The sequence below is a fragment of the Arachis ipaensis genome, chromosome B08 (assembly GCF_000816755.2).
Source record: "Arachis ipaensis cultivar K30076 chromosome B08, Araip1.1, whole genome shotgun sequence".
Taxonomy (NCBI): domain Eukaryota; kingdom Viridiplantae; phylum Streptophyta; class Magnoliopsida; order Fabales; family Fabaceae; genus Arachis; species Arachis ipaensis.
In genome coordinates, this window is record NC_029792.2 from 86,038,514 (window position 1) to 86,060,552 (window position 22,039).

Genomic DNA, 22,039 nt, shown 5'->3' on the forward strand with positions numbered 1-22,039 from the left:
ATGCAATGCTAATATGAATGTTATGCAAAATTCCAGGTTCAATACAATACAATAAAATAAAACTCGAAAACAAATAAAACTAAATAAAAATGAAAAAGGAACGATCATACCATGGTGGGTTGTCTCCCACCTAGCACTTTTAGTTAAAGTCCTTAAGTTGGACATTTGGGGAGTCCTTTGTTATGGTGGCTTGAGCTTGAACTCATCCATGAATCTCCACCAATGCTTGTATTTCCAGTAACCTCCGGGGTCCCAAACTAGACATGTAAAGCCCTTAAGAAGCTTCAAACAGATTCTTAGGCTCCCGGGGTGACAAATGTCAGAGCAGATTCCAGGATCCCAAATCTTGCTTTTACACCCATTTTTGTCGGGATCTGTATTTTTCCAGCCGGGTGATAAGTAATTTGAATTCTCACTACAGCTACCAAACAGCTTCCTAGACCCATTCAATTGAGCTTTACACCAACCTTTGTGTTTAAACTTAAAGCTTCCAACCATAATGAACCTTGCCGGACAATTCTTACCACTGACCATCTTCCTCTTACTCTTAATGCCATAAAGAGCTCTAAGTTGACCATCCGTCTCCAGTAGCCCATATTCAAGTAGAATTAGAAAGCTAAGGGATATGAATTTTACCCACTTGAATGTTGTGAAGGATGATGGCAACTTAGGGGGAGGGGTCTCCAATAACTTTGGCAAGGTGATTTCAAGCTCCATTCCCCTGGGCTCTTTTTTAACAACTTCCACCTCTTTGCAAGCTTCTTCAATTTCAACCTTTTCCTCTTGGTAGCTATCTTCCAATTTAATCTCTTCTTCATTGTTCACCAAGAGTGTGGGAGGTTGTGCTTTTTCTTCTTCCATCCCCATGTCAAGTTCAATGGGAGAGGATTCAATTACGGATAAGAATTCATCAATGATTGAATCCATCTCTTGATCATCTTCTTCAAATTCTTCAACCATGATATGCCTTGGAGGTTGTACACTCTCCTCAACATCAATTTCAGACTCCTTAGAGGGGAGTTCTATGACTAGACTTTTCAATGGAGGTACAACATCTCTTAAGTCTGCAACCACTTCTTACTTTTTAATAATTGCTGCTTTGTCCAGTTGTTTAAGTATAAATTCGTACTCATCCTCGATGATTTTTTTCCATGATAACTCCTTTCAACTACTCCTTCATCTATAAAGGTCTCTTCTACCTTCACCTTTAGTGCCTCCTCTAGCTCCTTATGAAGAGGAAGTGCACTAGAGCTTGAGGGTTGAATATTGGAGTTAGAGGGTTGGTTCATGCGGGATATAAGATTTTGGAGTGTAGAGGTGAGACCAATGATGTTAGAGTTGAGTGTATTGTTATCCAATGGAGGTTGGGGTAGATCTATGTATGGTTCATTTGATTCATAGGGTGGTTGGCATGGTGGATGTGGGTTAGGGTCATATGGAGGTAAATGGTGTAAAGGGGCTTGTGAGTGTGGTGGTTTGAAGCTATGTTGATAGGATGGTCTATAAGCACAGGGTGGGGCTTGTTGGTAACTACCAGGAGGTCCACCATATCTATAAGCTTGGTATGCATTGTAGAATGGTCTTTGTCCATGATGTCTTGGAAGGTATTGTTGCCTAAAGGGTTGATCAGATCCTCTTGGCTCTATCCATCCTTGACTGTTCTGACCTTGATGCATGTTTCTGCTGTAGCTTCCATTCCTTTCAACATTATTAGAACCAAACTCAAAGCGAGAGGGGTGCGAACTCATAGTTAGTTAATAAAAATTAAAAAAAATGAAAATAAAACAAATTTTAAATTAAAAGGTTATTTAAATTTTGAATTTGAAAATTAAATTTTGAAATTCGAATTTTAAATCTTGAAATTTGAAATTTTGAAAAATTTTTAAATTTGAATTTTTAAATTTTGAAATTTGGATTTTGAAAAAGTCAACAAAAAATTTGAAAAATATTTAAATTTTGAAAAGGTTTGAGTTTTAAAATTTAAATTTAAAATTTAAAATTTTTGGATTTTGAATTTTTGGAATTTAAATATTGAAATTTGAAATTTAATTTTTGAAATAAGATAAGATAAAAAAATTTTAAAATAAAAATTTGAATTTTTAAAAGGAAAATTCGAAAATCCAATTAAAAACAATAAAATGATACCAAACTTAAAATTTTTAGATCAAAACGAAGAAAACAACCAAGAACAACTTGAAGGTCAAGATGAACACGAAGAACAATTTGAAGATCAAGATGAACACCAAAAATAAATTTTTGAATTTTTTTTTAATAACTAAATAAAAACCAATAACCTCTTAATTTATGAAAAAGCAAAAATAAAAACAAAAATAAAAACAAATAAACAAGCAGAAAGAAAATATTTACAATAACCAATAATAAGGCACACGTTTGCAATTCTCCGGCAACGGCGCCATTTTGATGAGAGAACTTTTGCATGGTCTAGAAATTTGTGGATAAATCCTCGTTGCAAGTATAGTTTCTAAACCTTCAAAAGTCCTTTCATACAAACGTTTTGGTTGTCACAAGTAACAAACCCCTTTAGAATTGATAACCGAGTATTTAAACCTCGGGTCGTCTTCTCAAGGAATTGCAGGGAGGTATGTTCTTATTATTGGTTATGAGTTTGTAAATTGGGGTTCTGGAGTTTGGGCAATGGGCACAGGTATATTTTCAAAGCAATAAAAATAAATAAATAGCTATAAAATAAACTCTTGGCAAGGTATGAGAACTGGAAGTCCTATCCTGGTTATCCTTATCAATTGTAATGAGAATTGGATTTTTCTCCCACTTTGTTAACCTCTAACTATGAAAGTAAGTTAAGTGGATGAATTAATTTTTATTCCTCAGGTCCTAGTCTTTACTTGGGAAAGGCTAGAGTTATTGGAACTTGAATTAATGAAATGAAGAAATCCAATTTTCAATCAACAATGAGTTTGATAAATCAAGTGTCTCCAATGACTCAACCAAAGCCAAAAGGGAAAAAAGTCTACTTGAATGAAAATAATTTGGATAAAGAAAGAGCATTAATAAATTAAAGAGAGCAATCATAAGTCTGAAATACCTCAAATTATATTAATAAAAGCAATCCATTCTAACATGAAAGATTTATGAATCAAATGGGCAACATAAGTAATTAACAAATAAAAGTATTAGAGTATCTAAAAGTAGAAGAGAAATATAAATTGAAGAACATTGAACTTGGGATTGAGAGTCACTCCTAAAACTAAGAGAAATCCTAAATCCTAATCCTAAGAGAGAGGAGAGAACCTCTCTCTCTAAAAACTACATCTACTCCTAAAATTGTGAATGTGAAAAGCTCTTTTTTATGAATGGATGCATTCCCCCACTTTATAGCCTCTAATCTGTGCTTTCTAGGCCGAAAACTGGGTCAGAAACAGCCCAGAAATCACTGGTTGCGAAATCTGCCATGCTGGTTTTTTGTCACTGCGATGCATCCGCATGGATCACACAGTCCCCTCACCTAGGATCAGGGCAACTATGGCATATTATATATCAAATCGAAGCCCCGGACGTTAGCTTTCTAATTCAACTGGAACCGCGTCGTTTAGACCTCTGTAGCTAAAGTTATAGCCGTTTGAGTACGAAGAGGTCAGGCTGGACAGCTTAGCAATTTCTCCAACTTCTTGTATTCCTTCCACTTTTGCATGCTTCCTTTCCATCCTCTGAGCCATTCCTACCCTGTAATCTCTGAAATCACTTAACACACATATCAAGGCATGTAATGGTGATAAGGGAAAATTAATCTTTGGTAATTAAAAGGCTCGGGAAGCAAGTTTCCAGTTATAGAATAAAATTAGGAAGGAAATATAAAACCATGCAAATATTATGAATAAGTGGGTAAAGAGTTGATAAAATCCACTCAATTAAGCACAAGATAAATCATAAAATAGTGGTTTATCAACCTTCCCACACTTAAACAATAGCATGTACTCATGCTAAGCTCAAGCGAAGCTATAAAGATGAAGAGGAGTAGTAGAATGTATGAAATGCAACCTATCTATATGAATGCAACTAAATGCAAAAATGTTTCTACCTACTTGGTCAAAAGTAAATAAGTTCTCCAAGACAAATATAAATCAGATTTCACTAAATCAAATCATACAATAAAAAACAAGTAAACTTTTAAGAAGATAGCTCATGAAAGCAGGGAACATAGAATCAAGCATTGAACCCTTACTAGTAGTGTATATCACTCTAATTCCTCAATTGTATAGGGTAATCACTCTACTCTTCTCTAGTCATGCTTTCTAAACTTTGTTCTTCATCTAATCAATCAACAAAAATTTAATGTACCAATGCAAACATCATGAGGTCTTTTTAGGGTTGTAATGGGGCTGAGGTAAAGGTAGGGATATATATATAGAAGGCTAAGTGAGCTATAAATTGAATCTTTAATTAACATAAGCTTTCACCTAACATACATATACTCTATATAATTCTAATTCATGCTTAGCTACCCAAAATTCTCACTTTTGTATCATATACTCATGTATCAACTTTTCTTTAATTTTATCACATATGCATTGATTTTTTTCATTAACTTAACATTGGGGTAATTTTGTCCCCTTATTTAATTTGCTCTTTCTCTTTTCTTTTTCTCTTTTTCCTTTTTTTTTCTTTTTCTTTTTCTCTTTTTTTTTTCTTTTTCTTTTTTTTTTTTAGAGAGACATAAAAACTAGAATAACAGTTCGTGGGTTATTCCCGTAATCAATGATTATCAGTTTGTGGGTTATTCCCGACGTTACCCATTAACCTCTGTTTGGATAAGGCTTTCCTGTTGGCAATATCCACTACAAGCAACCTTTGTCTTGCAGGGCAGAACTTATTAGCCGATATATGCCCAACACACTCACTGTAAGCAACCTCTGTCTTACAGGAGCACACTGATCTCGATACCTCTGTAAGCAACCTCTATCTTACCGCAAAGCATTATAGCAAGGTATCCCAGGAAAGCATTCTCAGTGGTCGTACTACCATCCATCTGACTGCCACAATGCATCAGATGAACACGTAGATATCTCTTGGGTTGCCTTAACGCAACAAATGACCTTTTAACAGGCCCTTTACTTGTTCTCTATTCTCTTTATCATATTACTCTTTTCTCCTTATATCTCTTTACTCTATTCTGGTTTTTCTTTTCTCTGTATCTCTTTAATTTTCTCTGATTACTCTTTCCTCTGTATCTATATTATTCTTTTTCTCTTTATCTCTTTACATTACTCTGATTACTCTGTTCTCTGTGTTTCTTTTCTTAACAAATGTATTTAAAGCTTATGTAAATTTCGGTATGAATAGTTAGTTTGTCCCAAGTATAGGTTCATTAAGTCTATACTGAAACATTTTAACTTTTCATATTATACCTAACCCTAGTTGCAATTCAAGGACTAACTAGGTTGCCCTAGTTCGTTTACTAATCTCTGTTTGATTCTATCATTAAAACTTTACAGACTTTCCTTTGGTGTTTATCTTTTCTTTAACTTTTTATCTTTTATTTATCTTTGCCTCACTAATATGTTCTTACCACTCCCTAAGTGTTTTTATGAAGGTAATTATGAGATTCTGCGCTTAAAGTTGTCTTTCTAAAGCTTTTACAGAAAACTGTCTTTTCCGCATTATTTTATTATTCTTATTAAATTATTATTTTTAATTAAATATTATTATTTAATTTTTTATTATTATTTTTTATTATTTTTAATTAAATATTATTATTTAATATTTTATTATTATTTATTATTTTATCATTAAATTTTCGAAAACTACCCCACTTTAGCTTTTATCCTTTAAAATTCACTTTTTACCACCCGTAACTTTTAATATTTCTACTTTAACCACACTAACTTTCAGAAATTACCAAATAACCCCTAAAACACCAAAATAATTACAACCTTGCCCTTTTTAAGATCTAAAATGTGTTCTTCAATGTTCTTCATCACACTCAAAGTGTTCTTCGTGTTCTTCGTAAATTCTTCAGATTCTTTCTCCATTTTTACCCGTTTTTCAGTCTTTTCAGCAACCGATTTTTACCATAATTCATAATAAAATTGCAGCAACTAAAGTCCCTTATTTCCTACTTGATTTTACAACAAATTGAACCCCAATTTAAGTCCTAGGGTTCGTTTTTCCAGAAGCCATCAAGAACAACATTCATAGCTTGAATATCATCAAATTTCATCAAAATTTCAACAAACTTTCACCAAGAATAACTCGTAGAAGCAATCAATTTCAAGCATAACCAAACCATATCATAATCACACATCTCAAACACAATCAATCAAGATTAAATTCGTCACACCGTACTTGGTTTTGCTGCTCCTAATTCGGTTAGACTTTCAGGTGGTCCTTAAGCACTTTTTCCTCCTAAATCACATCAAGATCAACTTTAAATCCAAAAACTCTCAACTGACCAAATATCACTCAGCATGTTAGGAAGGGATTTCTCACCTTAGAGTTGATGGAAATTAACGTTTCTTGGCCCTCAAGTCAAGTTAAGCATGATTCCTAAGGAAGAACATCAAGAAAACGCATGTTTTGCATGGTTTTCCTTGAAAACCAAATTGAAGAGGCAGGGAGACAGCCATCTCACCATATTTCCAGCCTTGATATATTATATGGTTATGTAGAGGAAGAAGAGAGTATCATTTTGGTGAAATCGGAGTTTTGATTTGAGTTTTAGTTTAGAAGAAATCAAGCTTTGAAGATTAAGTGTTCATGAAAGTTTATCTCTTTTCTCTCTTCTCATTTTCGTTCAAAGGGAGTAAATGACCAGCCTTGGAGTGTCTTGGGGGTGTAGAGTGAGTTGTGATTGGTTGGCTTGGAGGTGGGTTAAAATAATATTAAAATATCTCAGGTGTATAACTACTAAAACTACGTGTATCGGAACACTTGTAAAAACATCTCTAGAAATTATTTTCTGAGCTACTAGCATAAATGACACTAGTAACATATTTATTACGAGAATAGAACATGTATGATGAGGCCTTAGCTTTGCTAAAGTCATCAGAGAGTGCTAGTGCTAAGCTGCACCAGTAAACTGTGAACCCGGTTAAACCGATTTTCTGTTTTTAACTAAAACTGACCAGGTAACCTTATAATATCTTTCAAGAAAATTCTAATACTAATATAATGATAATATTATACTATTATATCTCTTCTCTCATGAATCGAGTCCGGTTCGTCAAGCAGAAACTATTTACAAAAAATTAGAAGCAAAACTCCTAACCGATACGATCCAAAAACTAGGTTCTTCGTGATTGCGTTATCGAGCTTGCCTCAGAAGAGGTTCTAGCTTAAGGATGATATAATGACAATGAAGATTAAGATACTTTATGATATATAAGAGGTGTTCCCTTTACTGATCTTCCGGAGAAATCCGTGCCTTCAAAAAAGATCTAGCGTACTCGAAAATCAAGGTTGTTACAGTCAATGCTTTCTTGGCTAAGTTCTTTCCTCCTCAAAAACTAAGCAAACTCAGGGTGGAAGTTCAAACTTTCAGACAAAAAGAGGGTGAATCCCTCTATGAAGCTTGGGAAAGATACAAGCAACTGATCAGGAGGTGTCCTCCTGACATGCTCTCAGAATGGTCTATCCTAGGAATTTTCTATGATGGTCTATCTGAGATGTCCAATGTGTCATTGAACCATTCTACTGGTGGATCACTCAACTTGAAGAAAACGCCTGAAGAGGCACAGAAACTCATTAAAATGGTGCAAACAACCAATTCATGTATACTTCTGTGAGAAACCCTGTGAACAATAGGGTAGCTCAAAAGAAAGGAGTCCTAGAAATTGACACTTTGAATGCCATTTTGGCTCAGAACAAGATCATGACCCAACAGGTCAATATGATTTCTCAGCACTTGACTGGAGTGCAAGCTGCAGCTGGCAGCACTCAAGATACCTCCTATGATGGAGATGCCTATGATCCAGATCAACCCATGATAGAAGAGGTGAATTATATGGGAGAACCCTATAAAAACACCTACAACTCGTTATGGAGAAATCATCCTAACCTCTCATGGAAGGATCAACAGAAGCCTCAGCAAGGCTTCAACAATAATCAAGGTGGAAGAACCCAAATAGGTTCAACAATAGACCACCATTCTCATCTTCTCAGCAACAGATGGAGACTTCTATGTAGAGCCTTTCTGAACTCTCTATGACCACTCACAGTTTCATTACAGAAACTAGGTCCTCCATTAGAAATTTGGAGGTATAAGTTTGTCAGCTGAGCAAGAGAATCCCTAAGACCCCTCCTAATACTCTTTCCAGCAACACTGAAGCAAACCCAAGAGAAGAGTGCAAAGCCATCATTGTAGATACTGAGGCTGAATTTGAAGGGCATACTCTGGCGTTGAACGCGAGTAAGGAAGTCCTTACTGGGCATTTAACGCCCAAAGAGGAGCCATTCCTGGCGTTGAACGCCAGTAAGGAGGCCCTTACTCGGCGTTCAATGCCCATGGTAGCACTATCATTGGTGTTGAACACTAGTAAGGAAGACAACACCCGAAAAGCCACCATCACTGGCATTGAACGCCATTATGGAGGTCTTAACTTGGTGTTCAATGCCCAAGGCAGCACAAAAGCTGGCGTTGAACGCCAGTGAAGGTATTCAAGCTGGGCATTCAACGCCCAAAGAAACACAAGTTTTGGCATTGAATGCCAAAATAGGAATAGTTGGGTACCTCAAGCCCACTGAGGACTCTCCTATTGAAGTACTGATGGAACCAAATATTCTTGAGGAGCCCATTGAAGTTCTCTTGAATGCTTGGTTGAAAATTTTAGAATCTAAAGAGTACTCTCCCTCTAATGAGGAGGAGGAAACTAGGGAGGAGCAAGTTGCTCGGTACCTAGGACTTCTGATGGAGTTAAATGCCAAATTATTTGGCATAGAGACTTTGGAGGAAGAACCTCCAGTGCTAACAAAGGAACTCAATGCCTTGGTTCAGCAAAAGTTACGTTACCTCAGAAGATACCAGATCCCAGACGCTTCCTGATTCCTTGCACCTTAGGCACCATTACCTTTGAAAAGGCCCTGTGTGACCTAGGGTCAAGCATAAACCTTATGCCACTCTCTGTAATGGAGAAGCTAGGAATCTTTGAGATACAAGCTTCAAGAATCTCATTAAGATGGCAGACAGGTCAATGAAAAAGGCTTATGATCGTGTAGAGGATGTCTTAGTAAAAGTTGAGAACCTTTACATCCCTAAAAATTTTATAATCTTAGATATTGGGGAGGAAGAGGATAAATCCATCATCCTTGGAAGACCCTTCCTAGCCACTGCCAATGCCATCACTGATGTAGCAACGGGAGAGCTAATTCTACAGTTATGGGAGGACCACATCTTGTTAAAGATGCCTAACCCTAACTCTCCCTCTGACAACAGAGAAACAGTTATGCAACACTTAGTGTTCCAACCCTCTCTCTCAGTGCAAAGTTATATAGAGCCCCCAGACACCAATTCTAAGTTTGGTGTTGGGAAGCCATTATCAAGCACTGAGAACAAAGGTACTAAGAAGAAAGTACCTAAAGGCTGGAGGGATAAGAAAATCCCCACTGAAGGCCTCTCACCTGACATGAGAGTTGTCTTCACAGATAATCCAGTTATTCCACATAATGTGAACAGGATCCTATCTCTAGAACATGTGGAACTTTTCCATGAGAGAACAGGCAAGAAGTTCACTGTAAGGGGCAAAATTCTGAGCCCCTATCCATCTCCGTAAGGAGCTAACCGTCAAGCTAGTGACGTTAAAGAAACACTTGTTGGGAGGCAAGCCATCAATAATTAATGTTTTCTTATTATTCTTTGAGTTTATTTAAGTTATTTCAGTTTAATTTTCTTATTTGTTTAGGATTATGATTATGTGCCGCAGTCAGAATAGAAACAAAAATAGTCATAGTTGGAAACAGAACACCCTGCAGCTGAAACCTTGCTGGCGTTGAACGCTAGTCAGGGAGCCTGAAGCTGGCATTGAACGCCAGTCAGAGGGCAGAACCTGGGCGTTCAACACCGCACAGAGGCACAGACTTGGCGTTGAACGCCAAGGAAGGAGGTCCCTCAAGGGCTTTCAATGCCCAATGAGAGGCACATAACTGGCATTTAACGCCAGCCAGGAGCAAGAGCTGGGCATTCAACGCCCGCAAGGGAGCAGGGAACTTGAATTCCCTAGCCCCTCAGGATCAGTAGGTCCTATAGAACTCCACCTACCCTACCTTCTTCTCTCTCTTACTTTCACTCTTCCCCACATACTGTTCCCTATAAACCCTAACCCAATCACATTCATATCAGTTCCCAATACCATCATAACTGCTACCAGCCCCAACCCACTTCAAATTAAAAATTTCCCACTCAATTCCCACCCATTTATTTGAACCTTACCCTATTCCATTCCTATAAATACCCCTTCTTCCTTCCCTTTATACACACACCATTCATACTCTAAAGCCCACTTGGCCAAATCCTCCTCTCCTCCTAATCTTGATGGTGCAAGAGTTCTATGCTAATGCATGGGTTACTAAAAACCATGACATTAGTGTGAACCCACATCCAAAAAATTGGAGCACCATGGTCCGAGGGCGACCCTTGGATTTCAGCCCAGAGAGTGTAAGATTGGTGCTCCATTTGCCAATGATGGAAGGAGACCCACATCCTTAAACTAGGAGAGTGAATTTTGACCAGAGGTTGGACCAAGTCCTTTCAGACATTTGTTTGGAAGGAGCTCAGTGGAAGAGGGATGCTCATGGCAAGCCTATCCAACTGAGAAGGCTCAAGCCCGTAGTTAGAGGATGGTTTGAATTCATCCAACGTTCTATCATCCCTACTAGCAATCGGTCAGAAGTGACAATAGATAGAGCCATCATGATTCATTGTATCATGATTGGAAGTGAGGTGGAGGTACATGAGGCAATACCTCAAAAGTTATACAAGAAAGCTGAAAAGCCTTCCCCTTTAGCAAGGTTGGCATTCCCCCACCTTCTCTATCACCTATGCAATTCAGCTGGAATTGTCATAGAAGGAGACATTCCTATTGAGGAGGACAAGCCCATCACCAAGAAGAGGATGGAGCAAACTAGAGAGCCAGCACATGGACCACAACAAGAGCATGTGGAGCTGCCTCAACAAAAAATCCCTGAGATACCACAAGGGATGCATTTTCCTCCCCAAGGCTATTGAGACCAATTCCACACTTCTCTAGGAGAATTGAACTCCAGCATGGATCAACTAAGGATGGGATATTAAGAGCATTCCACCATCCTCCATGACATAAGAGAAGATCGAAGAGCCTTGAGGGAAGAACAACAGAGGCAAGGGCATGACATAGACGAAATAAAGCACTCAATTGGATCCTCCAAAAGGAGTAGTAGCCACCATCACTAAGGTGGATTCGTTCTTTTTCCTCCCCTTTTCTTCATGTTATTTTTCTATTTTCCATGTATTGTGTTTTATTGTCAGTTTCTAGTGCATGATCATCTTTATGTCTTAATGCTATGAAATATTCCATGCATTTATCACCTTGCTTAAGAGAAAATTTTAATTGAAAAAGAAAAGTAAGATGCATGAATTTCGAGTTATACATTAAGAATAGTTCAATTATTTAATGTGGTGGCATTGCTTTTGTTTTCAGAATGTATGAATAAACAGTGCATATTTGATGTTGGAGTTAAGAATGTTGGCTCTTGAAAGAATGAGGATAAAAGTGAAGTATTATTGGTGATCTAAAAAATCCAAAAATTGATTCTTGAAGCGAGAAAAAGCAGTAAAAAGCAATAAAAGAAAAATAAATAGGCAGAAAAAAGCAAGCAGAAAAAGCCAATAGCTCTTTAAACTAAAAGTCAAGAGCAAAAAGCCAATAGCACTTAAAACCAAAAGGAAAGAGTAAGGATCCAAGGCTTTGAGCATCAATGGTTAGGAGGGCCTAAAAGAAATATCTTAGCCTAGGCAATTCAAATGAGCTGCTTCCCTGACTATATGCTTGTCGTGTGAAGGTGTCAAGTGAAAAGCTTGAGATTGAGCAGTTAAAGTCGTGGTCCAAAGCAAAGAGTGTGCTTAAGAACTCTAGACACCACTGGCTGGGGATTTTAGCAAAGCTGAATCACAATCCGAAAGGGTTCACCCAGCTAAGTGTCTGTAGCATTTATGTATCCGGTGGTAATACTGGAAAATAAAATGCTTAAAAAAAAGCTGTGTTCAAGAATAAAAAAGAACTAAACTAGGAGAATTAATAGTATTATCTGGAATCTGAGTTCCTAAAGATACCAATCATTCTAAGCTTCAATGGAAAGTGAGATGCCAAAACTATTCAGAACCAAAAAGCTATTAGTCCCGCTCATCTAATTGAAACTGAGCTTCATTGAGAACTCTAAAAATTATTGCATCCTTCTATTTCTTTTTATCCTACTTTGTTTTTGGTTGCTTGGGGACAAGCAAAAGTTTAAGTTTGGTGTTCTGATGAGCGGATATTTTACATGCTTTTTGGCATCATTTTCATATAGTTTTCATTATGTTTTGTTTAAGTTTTATTATGTTTTCCTAGGGTTTAGTGCAAAATTCATATTTTTGGATTCTACTTTGAGTTTGTGTGTTTTATGGTAACATCAGGTATTTTCTGGCTGAAATAAAGGAGTTGAGCAGAAGTCTGATTTAGAAGCAGAGAACGGACTACAGATGCTATCAGGATCTGACCTCCTTGCACTCAAAGGAGTTTTTCTAGAGCTACAAATGTCCAAATAGTGCGCTCTCAATGGATATGGAAATCTAATATCCAGGACATTCCAAAAATATATAATAGTCTATACTTTGCTTTTAAAATGAAGGCCCAAAACTGGTGTTCAACACCAGCCACCAGCCTTATTCCTGGCGTACAGCGCCCACAGGGGAGCAGCTGGCGTCTAACGCCCAAAAGGGAGCCCAGGGGTGGCGTTCAATGCCCCTAAGGGGTACTAGCTCGTGGGAGATGGCTAAAAGGACCACATAGAGCCCAGCCTGAGAAGGGAGATGGCTACCATGATGACTGAGGTAGTTGAGTTCCTTTCATTCCTATTTCCCTTTCCGTATTACTTATGTTACTTTCCTATTTTCTGTTTTATGGTATTTACTGTGTAATGCGTGACTCTTAGCTTTCTGTTTTCTTTAGTTTAGTAGTTTTGAGTCTTATGTTTTTATTTTCAAATGGTATCTCATGTAATGTCCTAAAAAATTATTCAAAATAAAGAGAAAAATGGTGTTTTATGTTAGAAGTTGAGTTTATTCAACAATTGCCTTGTTACATTGCAAGTGGTGGTATATATGATTGTGATTGTGATTACATTAAGAGAATAGTGTGTGAATTTCCTTGAACAAGAGGCATGTTGACTCTTAAGAAATAGGAGCTTAGAGAAGTGTTATGAAACCTCCAAAGATAAGCAAGAGGTTAATCCTGGAATGAAAAGAATAAAAAAGAAAAACAAGAAAAAGAGAGAAAAGAAAAGATTAAGAAAAAGAAAAATATTAATGAAAAGATCAAAAAGAAAAGCCAAGCTGTAAAGCTCTGAGCATTGATGGCTGAGACCTAAATTTATGCCTGTGGTGTTTGTTGTTGGTGCACGAATTGTGAATCACACTTTTCACAATTCGTACCACTAACCAGCAAGTGCACTGGGTCGTCCAAGTAATACCTTACGTGAGTAAGGGTCGAATCCCATGAAGATTGTTGGTTTGAAGCAATCGCTGGTTATCTTGTAAATCTCAGTTAGGAGGTCAATTATATTTATCAGTTAACATGCAAATGAACAACGGAACATAAAATAAATACTTGGTATGCAGTAATGGAGAATATGTTGGAGTTTTGGAGATGCTTTGTCTTCTGAACCTCTGCTTTCTCCCTGTCTTCTTCTTCACGCACGCAAGGTTCCTCCTATAGCAAGCTGTGTGTTGGTGGATCACCGTTGTCAATGGTTACCATCCGTCCTCTCAGTGAAAAAGGTCCAGGTGCACTGTCACCACACGGCTAATAATCTGTCGGTTCTCGACCATGTCAGAATAGGATCCATAGATCCTTTTGCGTCTGTCACTACGCCCAACACTCGCGAGTTTGAAGCTCGTCACAGTCATTCAATCCCTGAATCCTACTTGGAATACCACAGACAAGGTTTAGACTTTCCGGATTCTAGCTTATACCACGAAGATTCTGATTAAGGAATCCAAGAGATATTCATTCAATCGAAAGTAGAACGGAGGTGGTTGTCAGGCACGCATTCATAGATTGAGAATGGTGATGACTGTCACGGATCATCACATCCATCATATTGAAGTGCGAATTAACATCTTAGATAGAAACAAGCGTATTTGAATAGAAAACAGAAATAGTTGCATTAATTCATCGAAACACAGTAGAGCTCCTCACCCCCAACAATGGAGTTTAGAGACTCATGCCGTCAGAGATTACAAAGTTCAGATCTAAAATGTCATGAGATGCAAAATAAATCTCTAAAAGTTGTTTAAATACTAAACTAGTAACCTAGGTTTACAGAAAATGAGTAAACTATGATAGATAGTGCATAAATCAACTTCTGGGGCCCACTTGGTGTGTGCTGGGGCTGAGACTTAACCTTCTCACGTGCCTGGGCTGTTTTGGGCGTTCAACGCCAGGTTGTAACCTGTTTCTGGCGTTGAACTCCAACTTGTAACTTGTTTCTGGCGCTGGACGCCAGACTGGAACATGGAACTGGCATTGAACGCCAGTTTACATCGTCTATCCTTGAGCAAAGTATGCTCTATTATATATTGCTGGAAAGCACTGGATGTATACTTTCCAACGCAATTGAGAGCGCACCATTTGGAATTCTATAGCTCTAGAAAATCCATTTTGAGTGCAGGAAGGTCAGAATCCAACAGCATCAGCAGTCCTTTTTCAGCCTGAATCAGATTTTTGCTCAGCTCCCTCAATTTCAGCCAGAAAATACCTGAAATCACAGAAAAACACACAAACTCATAGTAAAGTCCATAAATGTGATTTTTAATTAAAAAAAATAAAAATATACTAAAAACCAACTAAATCATACTAAAAACTAAGTAAAAACAATGCCAAAAAGCGTATAAATTATCCGCTCATCACAACACCAAACTTAAATTGTTGCTTGTCCCCAAGCAACTAAAAACAAAGTAGGATTAAAAGAAGAGAATATACAATGAATTCCAAAAACATCTATGAAGATCAGTGTTAATTAGATGAGCGGGGCTATTAGCTTTTTGCTTCTGAACAGTTTTGGCGGCTAGGATTTTATTCCTTTAGGCCCTCCTATCCACTGATGCTCAAAGCCTTGGATCCTTTTTATTACCCTTGCCTTTTGGTTTTAAGGGCTATTGGCTTTTTGCTCTTGACTTTTGGTTTAAAGAGCTTTTGGCTTTTTCTTGCTTCAAGAATCATTTTTATGATTTTTCAGATTATCAAATAACATTTCTCCTTTTTCATCATTCTTTCAAGAGCCAACAATTTTAACATTCATAAACAACAAATTCAAAAGAAATATGCACTGTTCAAGCATTCATTCAGAAAACAAAAAGTATTGCCACCACATCAAAATAATTAAACTATTTTAAAATTCGAAATTCATGTACTTCTTTTTCTTTTTCAGAAAACAATTTTCATTTAAGAAAGGTGATGGATTCATAGGACATTCATATCTTTAAGACATAGACACTTAGATACTAGTGATCATATAGTAAAGACACAAACATAATTAAACACAAAGCATAGTAAACGAAAAACAGGAAAATAAGAACAAGGAGATTAAGGAATGGGTCCACCTTAATGAGGGTGGTGTCTTCCTCTTCTTGAAGAACCAATGATGCTCTTGAGCTCCTCTATGTCTCTTCCTTGCCTTTGTTGCTCTTTCCTCATAGCTCTTTGATCTGCAGTCAATTGCTCTACCACTGAATTATGGAAAAACAAAAGCAATGCTTTTACCACACCAAACTTAAAAGGTTTGCTCGTCCTCGAGCAAAAGAAGAAAGAAGTGGAGAAGATGGAGGAGATGGAAGTGTGTGAATGGGTGGGTTTGGAAAGGAAATGGTTTGAATTTGAATGGTGAGGTAGGTGGGGATCCTGTGGGGTCCACAGATCCAGTGGGGTCAAGGATTTAGCATCCCTCCTCCAATTAGGCGTACAAAATGCCCTTACTGTGCAATCTTGGCGTTTAACGCCAGACTGCTACCTGTTTCTGGCGTTAAACGCCCAAATGTAGCCTGTTTCTGGCATTTAACGCCAGACTGATGCTTGTTTATAGCGTTAAATGCCAGCTTGGTGCTTGTTTCTGGCGTTAAACGCCAGACAGATGCTTGTTTCTGGCGTTTAAACGCCAGAATGATCTTCCTCCAAGGTGTGCTATTTTTCATGCTATTTTTTATTCTGTTTTTGATTTTCCATTTGTTTTTGTGACTTCACATGATCATCAACCTAAAGAAAACATAAAATAGCCATGGAAAATAAATAGATATAATTAAATAACATTGGGTTGCCTCCCAACAAGCGCTTCTTTAATGTCAATAGCTTGACAGTGAGCTCTCATGGAGCCTCACAGATAATCAGAGCAAGGTTGGGACCTCCCAACAACAAACTTAGAGTTTGAATGTGGGGATTCAACACCAAACTTAGAGTTTGGTTGTGCCCTCCCAACACCAAACTTAGAGTTTGACTGTGGGGGCTTTGGTTGACTCTGCAGTGAAAGAAGCTTTTCATGCCTCCTCTCCATGGTTACAGAAGGAGAACCTTGTGTCTTATAGTTTACAATGTCTGCAAACCACAGAGCTTCCTAAATAGCAAACAATTGCTCATCCAAAAAGGTTTCAGAGATCTCAGTAGGAAGGAGGGATGCTCCTGCTACTGGTTCTATCCGGGACAGGTGATCAGCTACTTGATTCTCTGTTCCTTTTCTGTCTCTTATTTCTATATCAAACTCTTGCAGAAGCAACACCCATCTTATGAGCCTGGCTTTTGAATCCTGCTTTGTGAGTAGATATTTAAGAGCAGCATGGTCAGTGTACACAATCACTTTTGATCCTACTAAGTAGGATCTAAACTTGTCAATGGCATAAACCACTGCAAGTAATTCTTTTTCTGTGGTTGTGTAGTTTTTTGGGCATCATTTAAAACACTGCTAGCATAATAAATGACATGCAGAAGCTTGTTATGCCTCTGTCCCAATACTGCACCAATGGTATGGTCACTGGCATCACACATTAGTTCGAAGGGTAATGTCCAGTTTGGTGCAGAAATAACTGGTGCTGTGACCAGCTTAGCTTTCAGGGTCTCAAACGCCTGCAGACACTTTGTGTCAAACACAAATGGCGTGTCAGCAGCTAGCAGATTGCTCAGAGGTTTTGCAATTTTTGAAAAATCCTTTATAAACCTCCTATAGAATCCTACATGCCCCAGAAAGCTTCTGATTGCCTTAACATTGGCAGGTGGTGGTAATTTTTCAATTACCTCTATTTTAGCTTGATCCACCTCTATTCCCTTGTTTGAAATTTTATGCCCAAGGACAATCTCTTCAGTCACCATAAAGTGACATTTTATGATGAAAGACACAAAACACATAAAATTTCTTGCACCCTCCTCTTGATGGGGTCATCCTGTATTTGTTGTTTTTCCATTGTGGTTTTAGTGATTGGTTGCTCCACTGAGATGTACTCCGTTATTCCTATCCTTACTCCGGCATCTTTGTAGAGCATAGAGATTAGGCTTGGATAAGCCAACCTGGCATCTTTGGAGTTCTTGTTTGCAAGTATGTAAAATTCAGATGGAATCAGTTGATGAACTTCTACTTCTTTTCCCAACATAATGCAATGGATCATCACTGCTCTTTTGACGGTGACTTTAGAACGGTTGCTAGTGGGCAATATAGAACGCCCAATGAAGTCTAGCCATCCTCTGGCGACTGGTTTGAGATCTTCTCTCTTGAGTTGATTTGGGACACCCTTGCTGCTGGTGGTCCACCTGGCTCCAGGGATGCATATATCCTCTAGAATCTTATCCAGGCCCTTGTTTGTTCGCATCATTCTCCTATTGAAGGAGTCTGGGTCATCTTTCAGCTGAGGTAGCTTAAAGATCTCCCTGATTTTGTCAGGGTGGATGTGAACAATCTTTTCTCTGACCATAGTCCGATAGTCATAGAGGGCAGTTCCAGATATTCTCTGCCTGTGTTTTCCACAGATTAGCGTAGAACACCTGAACCTTATTCCTTCCCACTTTTGTTTCAGGATTAACTAGGACATCCCAGTTCCTGTTTCGAATCTGCTCTTGGATCTCCGGATATTCATCTTCTTTCAGATCGAACTTGACTTCCGGGATCACTGATCTTAGACCCATTATTTTGTAGTAATGGTCTGAATGTTCTTTGGTTAAGAACCTCCCTTGATTCTAAAGTGGTTTTGGAATACTCTCTTTCTTGCCTCTTGGAGTGGGTTATTTTCCTTTAGGAGCCACGATCTTAGTGGGTATAGTTTAGTGATCACGGATAAACACACCAAACATAGAGGTTTGCTTGTCCTCAAGCAAAAGAAAAGGAAGGAGAGGGATAGAATGAGAGCTAGTGTCCAATGGTGGATGAGAGGAGGGAGGCCGAATGAGGATTTAAAAGGGAGGGGGGGTGGGTTTTCGAAAATTTTAAAAAGATAAGATAGAAGATATGATTTATAAAAAATAAGTATGATATGAAAAGATGTGATTTAAAATTGAAAAGATATGAAAGATATTTGAAAAAGATAAAATTGGATTTTTGAAAAAGATATGAAAAAGATAATGATTAGTTGAAAAGATTTTAAAATGAAAAGAGATAGATTTGTTTTGGAAAATTTGAAAGAGTTGAATTGGATTAAAAAGAAGAATTTGTGTTTATGGATTAAGATACATTTGATATTTTTAAAGTAGGGTTTTTAGAAAATAGGGTTCTTAGAAATCAGGGTTTGTAACATGTTTATGCAAGAAATCATGAATTGAAACATGAAAATTAAAATTAAAATGAAAAATATGAAGTAAAAACGAATTTACCTCCTCCCCACCATCCTGGCGTTTAACGCCCAAATGCTGCTTCTCCTAGGCGTTCAACGCCCAACTGTTGCTTCTTTCTGGCGTTGAACGCCAGGAACTCCTTTCACTGAGCATTTTTCTGAACGCCCAGGACATTGTAAATCTGGCATTAAATGCCCAGAAGGAGCTTCTTTCTAGCGATCAACGCCCAGAAGATGCTTCTTTTTGGCGTTTAACACCCAGATAGCTATCCTTACTGGCGTTTTCTTGCCAGTGAGCTCTCTTTCTCTGTTTTGTGTGCTGAATCAATCTGTAACCCTGTGAACTTATACAATTGACTCTCTACCTTAGTAGAAATGAATTTTATATAAACAAATAAAATCAAGAATAGGGCAAAATAACAGGAAAAGTCTTCCCAATGGCTGGGTTGCCTCCCAGCAAGCGCTTCTTTATTGTCTTTAGCTGGACCTTGCTGAGCTTTTAATCTAGCTTCAGCCTTGAGCAGTCTTGCTCAACATTGCCTTCAAGATAGTGCTTGATTCTCTGTCCATTAACAATGAACTTCTTATCAGAATCAATGTCTTGAAGCTCCACATAACCATATGGTGATACACTTGTAATCATTTATGGTCCCCTCCACTGGCATTTTAGTTTCCCTGTGAATAGCCTGAGCCTAGAGTTAAACAACAGAACCTTTTTTCGTAGTTCAAAGATTCTAGATGACAGCTTTCTGTCATGCCACCTTTTAGATTTCTCTTTATAAAGCTTGGCATTTTCGAAAGCAGTGAATCTGAATTCCTCTAGCTCATTCAGCTGGAGCAATCTTTTTTCTCCAGCTAATTTGGCATCAAAGTTTAGGAATCTGGTTGCCCAGTAGGCCTTATGTTCCAGATCCACGGGCAAGTGACAAGCCTTACCATACACAAGTTGGTACGGAGAGGTCCCTATAGGAGTCTTGAGTGCTGTTCTGTAAGCCCACAGAGCATCATCAAAGCTTCGTGCCCAATCCTTTCTATGGGTACTTACAGTCCGTTCCAGGATTCTTTTCAATTCTCTATTAGAAACTTCAGCTTGCCCATTTGTCTGTGGATGATATGGAGTCGCTACCTTGTGGCGAATCCCATACCGGACCATGGCAGAGTAAAGCTGTTTGTTGCAGAAGTGAGTGCCCCCATCATTGATTAGTACCCTAGGGACACCAAACCTGCTGAATATATGTTTCTGGAGGAACTTCAGCACTGTTTTAGTATCATTGGTGGGTGTGGCAATGGCCTCTATCCATTTTGATACATAGTCAACTGCCACCAGAATATAAGTGTTTGAGTATGATGGTGGGAAAGGCCCCATGAAATCAATTCCCCATATATCAAACAACTCAATCTCCAAGATTCCTTGTTGAGGCATGGTGTAACTATGAGGCAAATTACCAGCTCTCTGGCAACTGTCACAGTTACGTACAAACTCTCGGGAATCTCTGTAGAGTGTAGGCTAGTAGAAACCACATTGGAGGACCTTGGTGGCCGTTCGCTCACCTCCGAAATGACCTCCATATTGTGACCTATGGCAATGTCATAAGATGCTCTGTGCTTCTTCTCTAGGCACACATCTACGGATTATTCTGTCTGCACATCTCTTAAAGAGATAGGGTTCATCCCACAAGTAGTACTTTGCATCAGAAATTAATTTTTTCTTTTGTTGCCTGCTGTACGCCTTGGGTATGAACCTTGCAGCTTTATAGTTTGCAATGTCTGCAAACCATGGTGTTTCCTGAATGGCGAACAAATGCTCATCCAGAAAGGTTTCAGAGATCTCAATAGAGGGAGAGGGCTCCCCTTCTACTGGCTCTATTCGGGACAGATGATCAGCCACTTGGTTTTCTGTCCCTTTTCTGTCTCTTATTTCTAGATCAAACTCTTGCAGAAGCAATACCCATCTTATAAGCCTGGGTTTTGAATCCTGCTTTGTAAGTAGATATTTAAGAGCAGTATGGTCAGTGTACACAATCACTTTTGATCCTACTAAGTATGATCTAAACTTGTCAATGGCATAGACCACTGCAAGCAATTCCTTTTCTATGGTTGTGTAATTTTTCTGGGCATCATTCAAAACACGGCTAGCATAATAAATGACATGCAGAAGTTTGTCATGCCTCTACCCCAGTACTGCACCAATGGCGTGATCACTGGCATCACACATTAATTCGAATGGTAATATCCAGTCTGGTGCAGAGATAACTAGTGCTGTGACCAGCTTAGCTTTCAGAGTTTCAAACGCCTGCAGGCACTCTGTGTCAAACAAAAATGGCATGTCAGCAGCTAGCAGGTTACTTAGAGGTTTTGCAATTTTTGAAAAATCCTTTATAAACCTCTTATAGAATCTTGCATACCCCATAAAGCTTCTGATTGCCTTAACATTGGCAGGTGGTGGTAATTTTTCAATTACCTCCATTTTAGCTTGATCCACCTCTATTCCCTTGTTTGAAATTTTATGCCCAAGGACAATCCCTTCAGTCACCATAAAGTGACATTTTTCCCAGTTTAAAACCAGGTTGGTCTCTTGGAATCTTTTCAAAACCAGTGTCAGGTGATCAAGACAGGAGCTGAATGAGTCTCCATATACTGAGAAGTCATCCATGAAGACTTCCAGAAATTTTTTCACCATATCAGAGAAAATAGAGAGCATGCATCACTGAAAGGTTGCAGGTGCATTACACAGCCCAAATGGCATCCTTCTGTAAGCAAATACTCCAGATGGACTTGTGAATGTTGTTTTCTCTTGATCCTAGAGATCTACTGCAATTTGGTTGTAGCCTGAGTAGCCATCCAAAAAGCAGTAATAATCATGACCTGCTAGCCTCTCTAGCATCTGGTGTATGAATGGTAAAGGAAAATGATCTTTCCTGGTGGCTGTATTGAGCCTTCTGTAGTCAATACACATGCGCCACCCTGTAACTGTTCTTGTAGGAACCAGTTCATTTTTTTCATTATGAACCACTGTCATGCCTCCCTTTTTGG